General features: G+C 41.8%; 1 protein-coding gene across 1 annotated transcript in view; it reads left to right on the forward strand.

Moving 5' to 3' along the window:
* Positions 1-6981: 6981 nt before the first annotated feature.
* Positions 6982-17641, forward strand: part of LOC117607698 (protein turtle) — a 128374-nt gene continuing 117714 nt past the window's right edge. The window contains exon 1 of the mRNA XM_076688873.1: positions 6982-7506. The gene's annotated coding sequence lies outside the window, so the exon portion shown is untranslated. The remainder of the gene's footprint in view (positions 7507-17641) is intronic.

Raw genomic sequence — 17641 nt, forward strand, 5'->3', positions numbered from 1 at the left:
CGTTTTCTCCACTGGTGGTTGGTTGTCCGATGTTTAGCCGTGTTCGATATCGAATTCATTGGAATGGCGGATTGGAACGTAGATTCTCGTGAGGAGAGCGAGAACCTGGTTTAACCTCGAGAGAAGCTGGCCGTGCAGGAGAGAAAAAGCAGGTTGTAAAAGGTAAAGGGGGAGGGCTGGGATCGCATCGGTGCGGTGGTTTCTCCTTGTTGAGCGTAGCTTGCCTTCAACGTTGGATGCTGTGTACTCTTCGTATCCGAGAGTACCCACTCGCGTCGTCGAGTCTTGGCTCTGCCGCGATGTGCCGGTCCTTTGGCCTTGGACGGAAAGCATTGACCTCGGCGTTCCACTCTGAGAGCACAACCGGTCACGTGTACCACAGTCTACTACAAAATAACGTACTCTCTCTCTTTCACACTATCGCTCTCACCTTTTTCCTCCAACGCTTCCTTCTTCCCTTTTCTTCTCTTCACCGTTCTCTTCATCGTTCTCTTCATCGTTCTCTTCATGGTAGTAACGCAAACGTACGAGAACGTACACGGCTTCCATGCGAGCAAACCATGCTTACCTAGCCTCTTACGAATCTAGCGAATCTGGAAACGTCACCGTGCTTCTTCTCCTCTTTTCTTCACTCTGCCACCTCCGTTTGCAAAACGGATATCAGCTGACGCCTAACGTCGATCGGTGAAGCAAACCGTTCGTAAACTATCGTGCTATCGATAGGGTGTATTTTTATTTGGTCAACGTCCTCGTCGAGTTACGTAAAATTGGCTTTCCGAACCGCTCTGTAAAGGATTTTCTGAAAAGGATCTTCTGCAACGATATTGTTATTGCACACATGTAGATGCACGGCTTCATTTTTTATTTTTCGCCTGAAAAGTGGCAATAAGCCACTTATATGTATATATGTAGATAATAAGGAAAATATTTTCACCAAAAATATTGTACCATTTATGGGAATTGCTTATACAAAAGTGATAGAGAGTGCGTTAGATACCGTTAGCTTCAACCAACGATAACGATAACGATAACGATAACGATCGATCTTTTTCTGTTACACTTTGTAATTTTCTACACTTTAGCTGGTGAACGTGTCGGTAAGAGCAGGGTACATGGAACCAAAGGACGGTGGTCCGTCAGTGGTGCGGTGAAAAAGCAATATTGATCTTATGCTAATTTTCTAGTGAGTTATGAAGGGTTCGTGCCGAATAGGATAATTTATTCTCTTGTTAATGCCAACTTGTTGTATACCAGTTCAGTATTGTATCGCTTGATTAGAGAGAAATCAAATTCACGACCGAAAATACCTGACGTTCCATTATTGTTAACTCTGAGAAGCCTATCATTGATAAAAAACGTCAGCATCGATGACCCTTATGCAGGCGAACAAGTACCTAGTTGGACAGTTTTCGTATTCTTCCCATCGATTATTTTTTACTCTCTTGTACTCTCAAGGGTGACAATTCGATTGAACAACCTCTATACAAGATCACAAGGGCTGTTATTTACGGCTGCTAAGTTACCACTTGGGTAATCATCAACTGATAGGATGATTTACGAGTTCTACTGTTCTTGTTTAAATCGAATACATACGTATATGGGAAGTTTAGGTACTTGTGCACCAAAAGAGGTGTAAAGAGTAAAGAGGCGGGTACGTCAGTATAGGGATGATTAGATGCTTGGTACGCGTTGCAAACGAGGGATTTGTAGTACAAATACGACACGTGGACCGAGCGCAACCGACCACCAGTCGAACAACCAAACGACCATACGACCGTCTATACTCGTATAACGACCGCTACAGCGGAGATAGAAGCAGCGTATGAAGCGCGCGTAACACGGCTATGGTCTCCTCGTTACAGCTGCACAACTACTAAATTGCATTACCCCGGCCAGCAATCTCTGCGTTGCTTCGCTCTTGGCTAGTCTCTCCCAAGGGGATTTCTACGTTCCACCTTCTCATTTCTCCGAGGTATGCGCGCGTTCTGTGTCTTCAAAGGATGCAGGCTCCGGATGAACTAGGAGTTTCAGGAATCACTCTCGACTGTCTCGAGTTATTACGTTACGCAAGTGAAAACACGACTTAGAACGAGTGTGGTTCTGGATAGTTTCCTAATTAATCTATCAGCTTCTCGGGAGAAACTGCCGAGTACTGGAATTATTCGATCTAAAAGATCGATAAACGTTGGAACTATAAAACGCGTTTTATAGTTTTATGTCTTTTCCAAACAGATACACCATAAGATGAACTCGTAATACATACACATATAGAAGATCCCGCTGCAACGTTCAATGTCACGTTTACGCTTTCGGTAGTTACGAGTTTCGAGAACACTTGACAGAAGTAACTAATCAAGTAAAACACGACAAATTGTATTTGCGTTACCGCCAAAATCAAACTTTGGAGATGAATGAAACTGACGATGAAGCATCGACGGTTTACGTCTACATAGATAAGTACTTACTTGCAGGGCCACGCGTTTAAAACAAAAGCCTACTTGGTAGCCTTGTTGATCGATTTCGTGAAAACAAGTCCATTTTATGCTACATACGTTAATTTACATTATGTATTATATATGTACACCTCAGACATCAGAGAATTGTTCAAACTTGCTACGTTGTACATACATATGTACGTATCTACAGCTGTACAATATATATTCTCGTTCGTTTCACGAGAGTTGTTTCATATTGTTTGCCGATAGAAAAATAACGATTATGTCGGTTTTGGAATAAAGTAAAACTTTTGGTCGCAAGAAAATTTAGTACGGTAAGCATTTTCGATCATTGCGCTGGCAAGCAGAAAGCTTTGGGCAATGGAATCATTAATCCGATGATAAACACATCCGTAGCCGCCGGATTTCCACTGTTTGCGTAACCAGAATAACGCCGCGAACGTTGTGCATCTGGCTGCAGAGATATGCTGGGGTCACGTACGTCATTATTGCTCGGTCGATGCAACACATTTTTTGGTGGGTCAGCTCCATAAAGTTTTCTTGTTTTTTTTTTTAAATCTGCAAAACCGGGCCAACTCGATAGCTTATCTCAAATAAAAGGCACGCCCCGATATGATTGAATACCTATTCCCAGTGTTTTGATTTCGCTTTACGATCGCTATGCTTTCGCTTCGAAAACCCGCTTCGATTCGTTTCCATGGGCAATTTACATTTATCTATATCTATATGTATACGTATAATACATATGTAAAAACTTCAAATTTTAATTATCTGTTTCGTGTACGATGCGCTTGACGCATTACACAAGTCTTCGTTCCGACCATCATCTTCTACATCACAGTACGTCACAGTAAGTAGTAGGTGGGTATAATTTTAGGAAGAGTTAAACGAGGTGGATTAGTTTTTAATTAGATATTCGGTCATATTATTGGGCACAATGCGTACCCACTGTGATAATTCGAAGCGTGTGGCTATTACTCTATCCAACTATTCGTGGGATTCGTAATCTAGTTTCTAGTTTACCTTCGATGTCTACAGTTGCAGCAAACTTCTAAATGCCATCTGTTCTGTGGAACATCCTGCAGTATTAGGCTGACAGATTAGAATTCCGTATTTCGTTTTCCGATTTCTCCCTTGGTTTGTCACCTTTCGACTTTCAAGCCCGTCAACGTTTAATTAAGTCGACTGGGCGCGGGCAGGAGATGCGAACAGCTACGAATTAAACGAATTAAACGAATTAAACGAATTAAACGAATTAAACGAATGAACAAAATGGAATGCTAAATAAGTTTGTCGTGAGTACGCGTTAAGTGATTAGAAACAGACAGAAGGAACAAAGAGAACGTTTCACGGCGCGGAAGCCGCGATAACTAAACTTTGTTGTTTGTTACAGCTGGTAAATTGCTTTCATAACTAGCACGATGCAACGTCATCTAGCTCACAATGTATATAACTTAAGTTTCTCATTTCATTTTCCAATTTTCAGTTTGCCGCTGCTATGTTTTCTCTTTGAATCCCTTTAACGTCTTTAGATGTTTCGACTGAGGATTACAAAGCGTGATCGCGGATCTCGATTCATTCGTTACCGTATTTCTTTCAGAACCCTTCGATTTGAGTATTCGTAAATTGTTGGATATTTTCATTTTCCGGATATAGGTTTCCCACATATATCTAGTTGTAGAATCGAATCTGTAATTATCAGTCGTAGAACACTTTTCAGTCACGCCTTTGGTCGTGGAAGCCATTCGAGCCGGAAATCGAATGAATCGTCTCTATTCCTGTCCCTCACCGATGTCCAGAGCCCTTTCAATGCATAACGATAGTCAATTCAATTTGAATCGTGGCCAAGCTCGACAGGACAGTTAATTTTGCTCGAATGACGGCCTGATTTCGTGAATTTGCAGCGCGATCCATTCAACCGGATCATATAGATTGCTCCTGTATTTTCTCTTCATTAAAAAAGAATAAAAGTAAAAAAGAAAAAAAAATATGCACGTAAAACTGATGAAATTGTTAAAAATCCAGTTTCATGTAAATGAAACGAGTGGTAAGCGATATAGAGAGAAAACGTTCGATTGAATCGATTTTTCGAGTGAACAGGGATTTGTCGATTCGCGGATCGCTCGTAACCGTCGCTACTAATGTCGAGTCGTCTCGGACCTGATTCCAATAAAAGCCAAAACGGACACCGCAATCTCTGCTGCCCCTGGTGATTGTACATATCTCTTTCTCTCCGTCTCTTTGCTACCTCGTTTTCTTTCCTCGTCTCAATCTCTTTTCTGGCTGTCTCTGTCTCGCTTATTCACGACGGCAAATGGCACGCTCGGTCGCGAAGGGTGAATGAAACGAAGGCGTGGCGCGCACGTTGATTCATAGTGTGACTGTCATCCGAGAACCGAGTTGCGGAACATCGATTTAGAAGAATGCTCCTAAAGCTGCTCGATTACTCTTCCTTTTTTTCCTACCAACCACCTCTGCCCTAGATTGACACAGTCGTGCGGATTAATGTCGCGCGTTAAACTTTTGGCGGACGAAGCACTTATCGTCTCTGTACATACATACATACATACATACATACATACGCACCTGAAGAATTATGAGCATTGTTGTAGGAAATGGAGTGAGGAGAGGAAGAAAGTTTTGCGGTGAGTGTAGAAGAAACGCAACGACTGATGCCATTTCGATTCGATGTTAGATTTGTTATGAACCTGTCGGATCGCACTAGTTACGTTATATGTAACGCGAAAATGAATATTACGATTCGACAGACATTGCACACGAGCATAGCCTTCGGTTATCGACATTTCCGTCACTGTAATGAGAAGAGTTCGTTTAGATAGAGAATCGCACCGTGTCTGCTCCCGATAACTATTTGAATTTATTATGATCGGGACTAGTGTTTCAAAGACTTGCCGATTCAAATAGCATTCAGAGGTAAGCCGCAGATTGAACGGATTATGTAAAGGAAAAGGATTAATCAATGGATCGAGTTTATTAAAATGTTCAAAGGGATATAAACTTTAGATGCGTTTAGATGTTAATGGGAAATCACGATTCTAAGGAAACTTTACTACCTTGTCCAATGAAATATGTCCAGAAATTTGTCACAGCTACCATTTCTTTTCGTTTTCATATAATATTCTAGATCATAAATTGTGCACCAGCGCAGCGTTGTGAAACGGTTGTAATGCGCTCGGTTGCTATTCTGATGATTATCATGATTATAGAGATGATACGTTTATGGTCGTTTGCCAAGAGAAATGGCAGCATCTACGAGGTAAAATGGCACGGCGTGAAGCCACAGCTCCGTTCTTATTGCAGGAAAGTATGATAATCCGGCAAAGTGTGAAAAGTTCTACGAACGATTATTCAAAAGGTGAGTAAAAGGTGAATAATCGTTCGCGCTTTTCCATGGAAATTAGACCGAAGAATGAAATTTCTTTCTACTAGTTAAAGCACAATATCTTTTCCAGTACTTAACATATTTATTTCGAGGACGGTCTGTTTCTTTCAATAAAGTAATTAACAACGTTTCAACTAATCGCGCGTATCGATCAGCGGATGATAATAGAAAGTTTGCAATTACTATAATCGGCGTTATTAACGAGGGGTCATTCAGATTCCATCGATAATGTCCTAGATTGTGGTTAGTGTTTCTGATCGTTTCCTGGCCCTTTGTACCTCTTGATCAACGCGATCACGGTGACATGCTTGCCAGTTTGCGCAGAGTGACCAACCGCGATACTACGGCTGAATAGTACAGCTGGGTTTGACCGATCTCGCACGGTCGATGGACTCGCATAAATTAGAAGCGTTAATATGCGTTAGGGCAATCCTATCCTGGTTATTGCCCAAGGGATCGTATCGTTGTTGCGCTCGTTCACCGCCTCGCTATTGTGTTTCTCGTTCTAACGCGATACCGCGAAACGTGGTTCACTGGCTCGCGAAAAGTCATCAATTACGCGGCTGCAGCTAGAAACAATTAATAAATACAAAGCGAAGAGAGCGAAAATAAGGGATAATTCGATTATTTCAATTATTTCTCGTTTACGATTAATCGACTGTTTCTTATACATACCTACGAGTATCTACATTATGTATGTATGTATGTATGTATGTATGTATGTATATAATAAAATATAACTATCAACATATGTATATCGGGAAAAATATAAAGGTTAGGTGGCACGAACTTAACGGATAATCTCCATAAATTCAAGCTCGAAATCTTTTATTTGTTGCTTTTATCTTGTGGAAAAGAATGGTGTCGATTTAGGTAGTAGTTACATTACGATAAAAAGAAAAAAATAATTGACGGAATTAGCGTGTATGCGCATAATAGAAGCGATGTCGCGGAAGGATTTTGATTACTGCGTGGCGCGGCAGTTCGCTCTCGGCGTATATATACGGCGATGCCGGTGTCGCGAACGCCGATTGGTCGAGCGGTCCTGCGACGGCTACGCTTATTGGTCGGAGCGCGGAGGTGCGTTCGATAGCCTGATTCGAACCCCCAGTACCCGGTAGAGCCTCGTACGGGAAAGTGCTCCGTTTGACGTGTCGCTACTTTTCAAGCTCCGAAGCTTGTTCACGGACCGCGTGCCAATCTGACTGTTGGCCGTACATTCTTTTATCTCGTTTCTCCTTTCCTGTGCTGCTTTTCCCTTGCCGTTAGCGGATTTTCTTACGCAAACACGGTGATCGAGGAGAGTCAGTCGTCCTCGCGTCTTCCGTATCGTACCGTACCTTCTCCCTCCGCGCGCCTATTTGTGTTTCGTTAAAGCGTCGCGCCAGAGATTCTCGAGTCAAGTTTTACGACGACGCGCCGTACTTTTTTTCACGGATTTTTTAAATCGAGACGACGTAATTCTGTGTCTAATCCAAAGTGCCTACGTGTTTTTATTGTGACTCTGAGTCGTTTTGTGTTCCGCGAGTCCTCGTTCATTCAGTGCCCTTTTCTTGCTTTTCGAGGATTTTCCGTCTCCATACACCGGAAGTGAGCAACTGTGTATCGAGGAATCGCTTGCACTCCAAGTTTTACCTGCTACTACTGGTAAGTTCAGTTTTCTTTCTTTCTTTCTTTCTTTCTTTCTTTCTTTCTTTCTTTTAATGCATCGTGGCGATGTTGCGAATCGATTACGCATCGGGATAACAGAGATCGACCGGGTAAAGGTTAGGCGTTCTCGAGCTTCCAATAAGCAAGCGTCCACCTGCGATCGATGTTTTCGTGATCGGTCGTTGGCGGTTTTTTTTTGCTCTTTCTGGTTGGCCGTGTTGACATAAACATTAGAGGAGAGATTTGTGGTCGAACGTTAGCTAGTTCTCGACGGGGTTTCCTTTCTAGAGAGACGGTAGTTATTTACCAGCAAGCAAATACCACGGTCTCGTCGAAATCAGCGTGACTCTTTCCGCGCTTTTGGCATCGATAAAGTCCTGTTCTCAAAGAAATCGTCAATATTTACCGACGTCGAAAGCGTTTCGGTCAAGATGTTTCTCAACATCGCCGTCGTCGTCGCCGTCGCCGTCGCCGTCGCCGTCGCTTCCGCGTTGACATTTGTCACAATTGACATTTGTCCGTTCAATATTTGACTTTTCACGGCTACCGCAATCCACAACACACCAACTTTATCCGACGAATTGCTCCACAATGGAAATGTATCTACATGAATATTGTACCGAGATAATTAGGTTAAAAAGCGTTTAATTTTACTCAAGGAAGAAAATACAGTTCTCTTTTTAGAATTTATCGCAAACAAACAAAGTTCATTTAGTTACGAATCATGGGGCTTTAGTGGTTTTGCAATGTCAATTCGTATTTGCTACCAAAGCGAGTTTCATTCTGGCTTGGTCGGTGATTATACTTTTTGGGAGCTGGAAATTTGCGGATGCAGATGTCTTTTTCACGGTGTATGTATGTACATACAACGGCTGCAGCGTTTCAGCTTCCTCCCGCGTTCGCCATCACAGTTGTACGGATTATTTATAGAATATTGCTGGGTCTGCAATATGTAGATAACCACAGCGCGGCGATATTGGTTTTATGTTCGTGGATCCTAGCCACCTGTACTCTACGAGTACCTTCGAATATTTCTTTCGAATGCAAAGGGCCCACGAGGTATCGAGCGAGACCGGTGGTATTTCCTATAAATATGTATATAATTTATGCAGAACGCGATCAACTTTTAAGAAACTCGATGCGAGTCTGCGAGAAAGCTTAAAATTATTTTTTAAACAGCACAAAATTCTTCCCTGCAGCTATTGTTCCAGAAATATGAAGAATAAAATGTTTCTTCTATTGTAAAATGGAATTTTCACGAGAGAAAATCTTTTCTTTGCGTGCTCGATTGTACCTTTTTTGCGTGTATATATACATATGCAGGTTTCTTCAATTATTGCTCTCCAATTTTTCACCGGTGTAGATATTCATTTAATTGAACGATACCAAATTTTCCAGAGAAACGAAACGAAACGAAACGAAACGAAACGAAACGAAACGAAGTATGTTAATTACACGCGCGAAAGAAAAGAATAACTGTGTTAGTTAAGAAACGAGTAGCCAGTTTCGATTCGCAGAACTCTTTTTCGTCCCAGGCAGTTAGTATCTCCGCTTTAATTTCCAACCCTGTAATGGCAAACAATTAACAGCGTAGAATTCTCTGTCTGTTCTTTGTTAAACTTTATTATTCAGCGTGGCAACCGAATAACGGACAGAGAAGAAGGCGTTATTACTTTCCTGTGGTGTATGCGGCCGGAAAAGTGGAATTCGTTAAAGACCCTTTTTGTTTCGTGCTGTTGCAGGAAACTCGGATTACATCTTATTACACGTGAGAACTCTGTTGTCGTATTATCTTTGCACGTATTTGAAAATGGTAATCGTAACTGGTAGAATGCCAGGATAAATCGCCGCCGCGCCGTATAAACGCATGCGAAGACAAAATCTACAATATTAAATCTTGCTTATTAATGTAAGTCTCTTTGTTAGTTATCACAGTTTGCGATAAGTCTCTTACATTAATTAGATCTTATTACATAATTGAAAAAGTTTGCCGACCAAAGAGTTAACGTCGATTCGAATTAGAAATTGATTAGAAAAAGCAATAGCAGGGTTCTGTGGGCTAATTCGAGGACGTACGTATCCGATAGTAGAGACAAGGGTCTTGATGCATATTCAGCGTATTTGTGGTCAGAACAGGCTGGGGGTAGCTCATTGCGTCGTTTGCCTTAGCTTCACGCGAACGGAGCTGGGAACATGGAAATTGGCGAGGGTTGAGCGTTCGTTATTCGAAAACCGCCACGACAGGTGAAAGGACTGTCCGTGTCCGTCTTCGTCTTTCTCGACGCGCACCTGGCCGATTTAATGGACTTCCCTCTAAATTGAACGCTGCCCTCGGCGCCCTGTTTCCGGGGGTTGATTTTCCTTCTTCCTGACCGTCTACACCGTTACTTCGGGAGAAGTAACCTACGGTATCTTTGATCTTGGCGCGAGAATTCTCCCGCAGAAGGAACATTATTAATTGGAAGCGTATTTGCAAGCTGAAAGGCTTTCTTCCCTTTAACGTTCCTTTGCAACGTTGTCTTTCGAATTAGATAGATATCCCCTTCTCTAGGCGTCGATGTCTCTGCTTTTGTAACCCTCTTCCTATCCCTCCTTCCTAAAGGAACACTCGAATATCAATTTATTTTCTTTGCGACTCCTCTTCAGTCATTCCGTGTTATTTTCTACTCTTGGGTAAATGGCGTTAGTCGTAATTGGCCGACTTGAAGCAACTCGCTGTAACAACCAGCTGGAACTTATTTCTTCTAACAACGTTCGCGAGCTCTCCTGGTTTCTAGTTAACGGCATGTTTCCGTCGTTTGTAACTACATAATGGTACGTCAACAAAGTTAACTTGACCAATATTGCAGAATGATTTTCGGTGTAGAAAACACAAGTGACCATAAAAGATTATATCCTTTTCCACCTTGTCAAGGATGTCAAGGTGTCAAGGATGGTCCAACTGCTATTTCCTTATACCAAGGATAATTTTGCACATTGCAGTCACGTACTCGTATGCCTTCCAAACCTGTCTGATTTTCGATTCTCCGCTGCGACCCCCTTGTCGAGCTGAAATCAGTTTTGAGATCGTCTTCTGTTATCCTTCAACCATCGGCTCGTCTAAGTACTTATGTATGTACCCCTGCAATAACTTTTCCTTGTCTCGCGTTAGAAGCTCGTTCCTTTAATGTCTTTTAAGAGTTGGAGGCAATTTTGAAACTTTGAGTCGAGTGAGCTGTCTTGGCTTTTCCACATTGATGCGTTAAGGCCGTTATACTGATTGTTTGTTGCGTGATGCACCCTTCTCTCTAGAAGGGTGAGGGTTTAGAAGGCGATTATGGAGAGGAGGCAGGGAAGCAACGGTGGTGGTGGTGGTCGCATTGATTCTTCAGCGAAGACCGGGGGTAGTCGGTATAGAGGGTGGTTTTCAGCTTTCCTTCTCTTCTGCTTTCTCTCTACACTGCACATTGCACATTGCACACTGCACACTGCACACTGCACACTTCACACAAATCTCTCCCTCGTTCGATAATGCAGTTTCGCATCGAAATACCTGCCCACCTCATCTCACCCCACCCGTTTATATCGTACACATGGTGCGCGTAAATATTTGCCGTGGTACACGCGAAACCGTGTGTGTACATTATGCACGTTGGTGTAATTTATATTCGCGTAAGCAATAAAAAATACAGGTAGACGCGTGCATGACGACGAGACGGTGAAGACGAGAGAAAAGTTTAAAATAGTAGAGGGAAGAGAGTTCTCGTTCGATTGCTCTACTTCGAGTCTATCTAGAGTACATTGATAGTCTTATCTCACCTCTCACGGAGCTGACCAGTAAACGTCTTTACTGGTTCATGGCGTTTACTTGCTTTTGGGTAAACAAATTATTTCCATCTTTTAATCTTTCACGTATCGTTTCGACCTAGTATACGACTATGATAATAGAGTTTCTCAGAGACGTTTCCCAAAGGAATCTTCCGCCATACATGGAATGTTACAGCAACGTTGTTGGCTTTTCATGAATACCATTTAACTGTAACCTTGTCCGGGAAATTGCACCGATGAATTAATACCGAGTTACTCCGGTTAAATTTTTTAGCGAACAGTTTCAAGCGTGAACAGTTTGCTTGTCGTTGAGGTTTATCGTGTATCCTAATAATTAAAGGAAAACTCGTTTGATATTGAGTAGGTACGAATAACGAGTTAAAACGATATTGTTCTTGTAAATGGTTACATACAGTTAGAATCTCTATGTTTTTTTTCTTTTTTCCCCTAAATCTACTCGGGGAAAGCACTTTTCTCGATTAAAAAGAGGCCGATATCTATTTCTCGGTGTTTTTCTCTCTTTTTACGCGGTAGATTTTCGACGCAAGGGTTTCTCCACATTTATCGGGAAACGATGGTGGTGGGTTGGGCGGTGAGTAATTTGGTTAGGTCAAGTATTTTTCTCAGGCAATATTGGAGAGTACGAGGTAACGTAGCAAGCTTTTCCCTTTACCACGAAACTCTTTCGACGCCACTCTTTTCGATTGAGGGATATTTTAAAAGTTTATGCTTCGTTTGCCTGTTTGTATCTATTTATTAAATACACACTGTGCCATAATATGTGTGCCGAATTACTTTAGCACGCATAAATAATTATTCCACCTTTTTTGCATATTATTCTTGTTCGTTAACTTGTTGGAATAATTTTCACAATCGATTCATTCGGTAGGTTCAGTATTAGAGGATAGTAGGTATTCCCTGATGGAATTTTAATTATTCCAGTCGACAATTGATGGTAGAAATATTTGCCTATTGTTGGTGGAATGAACGCAAAGCCTTAAAAGAGATTCGTCGGAAGACGGTGCGTGGCATTTCGCTTCGTTCCTCTTGGATCGATGACAGGTTCCGGAAGGGAGAGAAAATGAGACAAGAAGGAAGAAGGGTGTCCAGGGTGGGGATAAAGTGGAGCCAGGTAAAATTGCCTTGCCAAGAAAATATTCCCCCCGACTCTACGTTCGTCGCATTCCGCTAGGATCATTACGTCAAATAACAGAAATCTTTCGACTACCTTTCCACATCCACCTTCTTCACCGTCCATTTTCTCCCCTTTATTCTCTACTTTCCGCTCCGCTTCCTCTCTTTTATCTATTGTCCTGGCCCCATCGTGTTTTTCGTTCCCTCTGACGCGACGCGACGCGACGCGACGCAACGCGACTCTTTCCCTTTCCTCCTTTATGGTTCTCGCACCCTAACTTCCCTTCAGGCTGTATAGGTATATATACTTTGTACTCTACGCCACTGTTGACTACAGTACTACGATTCTTGAATGTCTGCGAGCGACCGCGGCTATACAGAATCGTGAGGTGTACAATCAGCTTTGCTGCTACAATTCCGTGTATTTTCCGGACCAAGGGTCCAAATGTATTTGCATTAACCGATGCACCGATCACCGTTGTTGCATCCAACACATGGACGGCGCGGCGTTTTAACAGGATCCCTTAAAACAACGTTGAAAATTTAGAGAGAGAGAGAGAGAGAGAGAGAGAGGATGTTTGGTCAAATCGAACGTTCTTGGATGTTATCTTTGTTAAACCATTGTACTGCGGGTAACAAGTGTATGCATTACTAAAAATTAATAGTAAAAGTGGAACGATACAAGAATGAACATTTAGCGAATATTTGGACAAATGGAATTATTATTTTTAACGTAACTAAATGAAGGAAACCATTGTGTCACCGGTTAATAGTTGAAGCGAAATTAAGCTTCTTGGTCTACAAATCGTTCAAGATTCGATAGGTTGGCCGAAAAGTACTTGGCGAATTATTCTGTTATCCAGCATTCAAGGCATTAGTTTTAATTTGTTAATTCGCTGTCGCGATCATTTTCATTTTGCTATTACCTATAACGTTAAATTACCGTTCTCGAATCTCGGCGGATCTATTTAGAAATATTTTTCGCCGTTTCTATCTGATATGAAGTTCCTACAATATTTGCCATGTTCGTGTCGCATGAATTTAAGAGATTGAAAAGGGTGAAACAAAAGCATAGACGATCTGTGACATCGGTGAACCGTGTTTAAAGAGGACACGGCGATCCTTTCTCGGTAAAAAGGATATTATTCTTCGACGTAGGAGGAAAAGAAGCCGAGGGGATGAGATTGGGATGAAAATGAGCGAAAAGCTGATGGAAAAGGATGAAGAAAATGGCGTTGGCGTTGAGAGTGACGCGAGGAAAGCAGCACTGGTAACAAACAAAAAAAAGTCGTTAAACGGCACTTAAGTGGCGTTAAAGGCTGAGGCATCGTGCAGCATCCTGTTCCAGATACTAACGACGAGTCGTGGAAAAAAATGAGCTACCCTCGCGGGAAGGGAAAAGACGGTTGGGGCTCGTAAAAATCTGAGAAAAGAGAGATATATCGTTGGCAAGAGTTGGCCGACTCTGCTAATTTTCGATATAAAAGACAGCTTGTTATACGTAGCTGATACAATTTTTTACACGGGGTTGCTGGCCATAGATCAAGCGCAAGTTTACTATCTTACAATCAGCATATTATTGTAGTTTGCGTCATATGACAAGTACTACAATACAGTTATGTTGCGAACTATACGTATGGTAGAAAAGTTGCTATCGGCGAAACGTAGACAGATATTCTGTTATCATGGTAGCTAAAATCTGAGAATCTCTCTCATTTTACACTCGCGTCATCAGAATGTTTACAGACGTTCATCGATGATACGTCGACAGTCGTCACGTATCGCGACACATCAAGTACCTTTAATTCAACTTTCTTATTTCGTGTTCACCAAGGCAAGAAATACGTTCGCTTGGTCCAATACACGTGTAAACGTGACTAGACATTTTTCCACGATTGCAGCCATTCAGAAAGGTACACGGAGTCTGATTTCTTCCAATTTCACGGAATTCAATATACGGTATGCCTCGTCATCGGCCTTTATTCACGCCTGATTATACGCCTACTCGGACTGATCGTGAGAGTACAGCTTTCTTGATTCTGTTATACTGCAGTTGAAATGCGATCGAGAAAAGAAAAAAATAACAAAGAAAGAGCAAATAAGCGTAATAAGTACCTAATCACGAGATGTAGCAAAGAAATTATTTTTCTGAGAAAACTAAAAGTAGAATATTTTTTATTTTTTCTTGAAAAGTTCGTTTTTTATCGAACCTTTTAGAGAAACGCGATTTGGAAAACGCTGATGTAGGAAAACGAATAGGAAAGATTCGACTTGATTGAACTCGGTCGCGCGCGACACTTGGAGGGAGAAAAAGCACTGGTAGGAAAAGTCTGTTCGAATTTCAAATAATCTTGAATGGATCGCAATTTGTGGGTTTTCAGTAGGAGTGAAAACATTTTTACATCTTTTCTGCATCGCTTCGCTTCTCGTTGCTGGTTCATTTTAATTCCAGACTCGATTTACAATGGTGTTTAGGCTGAACCAACGCCGCCAACGTCGTCAAATAGGATTGCTAATTAGGGAAATTATGTGTCGTTAAACATCCGTTCGCGGATCCCTACTTGCGGTTCCTTCGGAGTTTAATTGAAACGTCGCGTCGCGTCGCGTCGCGTCGCGTCGCGTCGCGTCGAAGACCATTGAGTCGACGTGTTACAGCGAGTTAAACGAGAGCAATTAACAAAAAGTTTGAAACTCGTTTTGCATTTTACGCAATTGAGGCGCTCGTTGTTGCTTGCACGAACGCGTGTATTTCAAAAGAAACTTGATTGCGTGTGTAAAATATTTAACGCTGTTTTCATCTGTGAAGCATTCATCATCAACCTTTTACTACTATACTATACTATACTATACTCTATTCCATGTAATTTATTCTTTTCAGGTCTAATAACACGTTATGAGGTTGGCATAACGAGTCTTGGACGTTTTCGAAATTAATATTATGTAAAACTGTAAAACTTAAGGTTAAAGTTTGCCTCAGTTACCTTCTAATTCAACAAGTTAAGTCAGCTTTTTCTGTGCACTCGTGTCCATTCTGATGCTTGTTAATAACAAAGACAGGTTGCAGCATTTCTTCCCACGATAGTTTATTAGAAATCTACCAGATACGATTCTTACGGTACAAGTTTCATTATTCGTTCTTCGCATTAACACGTATCGCAAAGGTACACAGATTTCTTGAAGAGAACAGTAAATCAGCAGCTTGTCGATTTTTACGTAGTAGGTAAAAGATATTTCTCAGCATCGTATCGTCTAAATACAATAAATTATCATCGTTAGAGGTGACTCGGTTAGAAGAATGTTATCTTGACACTACCAATATACCTTTTCATCTCGACCCTTCTCAGAAGGTTGACTTTCACACGAGCCGCCTTCGTTTCACCCTGTGTATCGTTTGTAACTTTCCGACAAAGTGTCAAATACCTGTAGAGCATCCCTTACCCTCGACGTTAAGGGTGTGTGGTTTTACCTGGATCGTTTGGATCTTTGTTGTAGATCATCGACCCACTCTTACCTGGCAGTTATTCGATATCTTTCGAGCTACCGAAATATTTTATCGCGCCGCCGTCCAATTAAGTCGAATTAATCTCTATGCGTGAAATCATAGAAAGTGATAGCAGGTTGGAGGGGTGTAAATATACTTTCTATAGGCTGTTAAAGAGTAATTTGATAAATTTTGCTTTTCAAGTTTCAACTTTGATTCGATACATAGCAAAGGATCTAGATCTTCGGAATATGTATGTATTCCGAAATGCGAAACTTGAAGCAAAAGCTAGCTCTCTCGTCACCTTTCGTCCCTGATAGACGACGAACTTGCCATCAACCCTTGGGGCATCTGTTAATCTCGAGATCAGCGGGGATCAAAGTAACTTGGTTCCAACTACGAGTTTCGTTTCATCTGCTTTCCTACTCTTGGGAGGAGCAATTCTCTTACAATCTACTCTTCGTTTTTCTCTTCAATTTGGTATCAGAGTTACACATATGTAGGTATCCATACTGTATTTCGTCAAAGTCGTGCTACGAACGCGTATTTACCGAGCATTCCCGAATTCATTCTACTGTGCCAACACGAGGCGTAGGCGTATCTTTGGTATTCGATAGTAATCACGTAGCCGAATGAAACGTTTTAGTTATAGGTACATATACGAGACCTGCTTTCGTGGATTAAATGCATGCCTCGGGCAAGTTGCGATTGTCAAAGTCGCGATCTCTTTGCGAACAAGTTTAATGAAACTGCGTGTCTTCGTTCTCCTTTCATTTCTGACAGAGTTAGAAACCGTGACGTTAGAGTTTCTAACGTTATCAGGGATGAAAATTTTATATTTTTAGTTGCATTAAAACGATACTCGTTCGCCACAATTGTATTATATATTGAAAAAAATTGGTCATTCATGGTTCTTTCTTTCAATTTGTTCGTGTTTGTAAACACAGGAGCAGGCGTTTAGGATTTTTACTCACGGGCTGGAATACCGGTCTGTGACCGATCCACGACGGCACAGCTCTTGCCTAAACTGTTCTCATATTCGATTCTTGTTCGAGAGAGTAGACGTATTAGCTGAAAGGCAAACTAGAGCCAGAAACGATTCAATGAGAAAAGGTGGAGAACAGATAGAGATAGAGATAGAGATAGAGATAGAGATAGAGATAGAGATAGAGATAGAGAGCGAAAGATGAAAGCAGACTGACAACGAGAGGTGTTGTTGGTCGATGAAGCGAGTGAAAAGTAGACGAAGAGGAAAAGGATCAGGTTGAACCAAGAGAAGATGATGTTGGCTGGATCGTTGGAGGGAATGGTGAGAGCACGGATGGTAGGATCAGAACCACAGAGATGGGCATGGAGCAAAGGGAGAACCTTGGTTCCGCGATGGTGGAAGGGATGGAACGTGGTTTGTTCACTTTCCCGAACGATCAGCTCGCTTCCTCAGGGCGCGGTCGTGACCTCCTACCACTCGAAGCGATTGTTCTTCATCAGAATTTCACTCGTAAGATTCTTCTTGAACAGAGACGCGACGCGACGCGTTAGCTTCTTTAATAATTAACTTAACTAACATAGCTGGAGCAAGTGGCCGTTTCCAGCTCGAATAATTTATTATAGCGCGCGGCGCGGCGTTTCGTTTACTTCTCAATACCGAAAATCCCTTGATAATGCTATCAATCAGCGATATTCTGTGAATCGTAATACATAAAGAAATAT

The sequence above is a fragment of the Osmia lignaria genome, chromosome 6 (assembly GCF_051020975.1).
Source record: "Osmia lignaria lignaria isolate PbOS001 chromosome 6, iyOsmLign1, whole genome shotgun sequence".
Taxonomy (NCBI): Eukaryota; Metazoa; Arthropoda; class Insecta; order Hymenoptera; family Megachilidae; genus Osmia; species Osmia lignaria.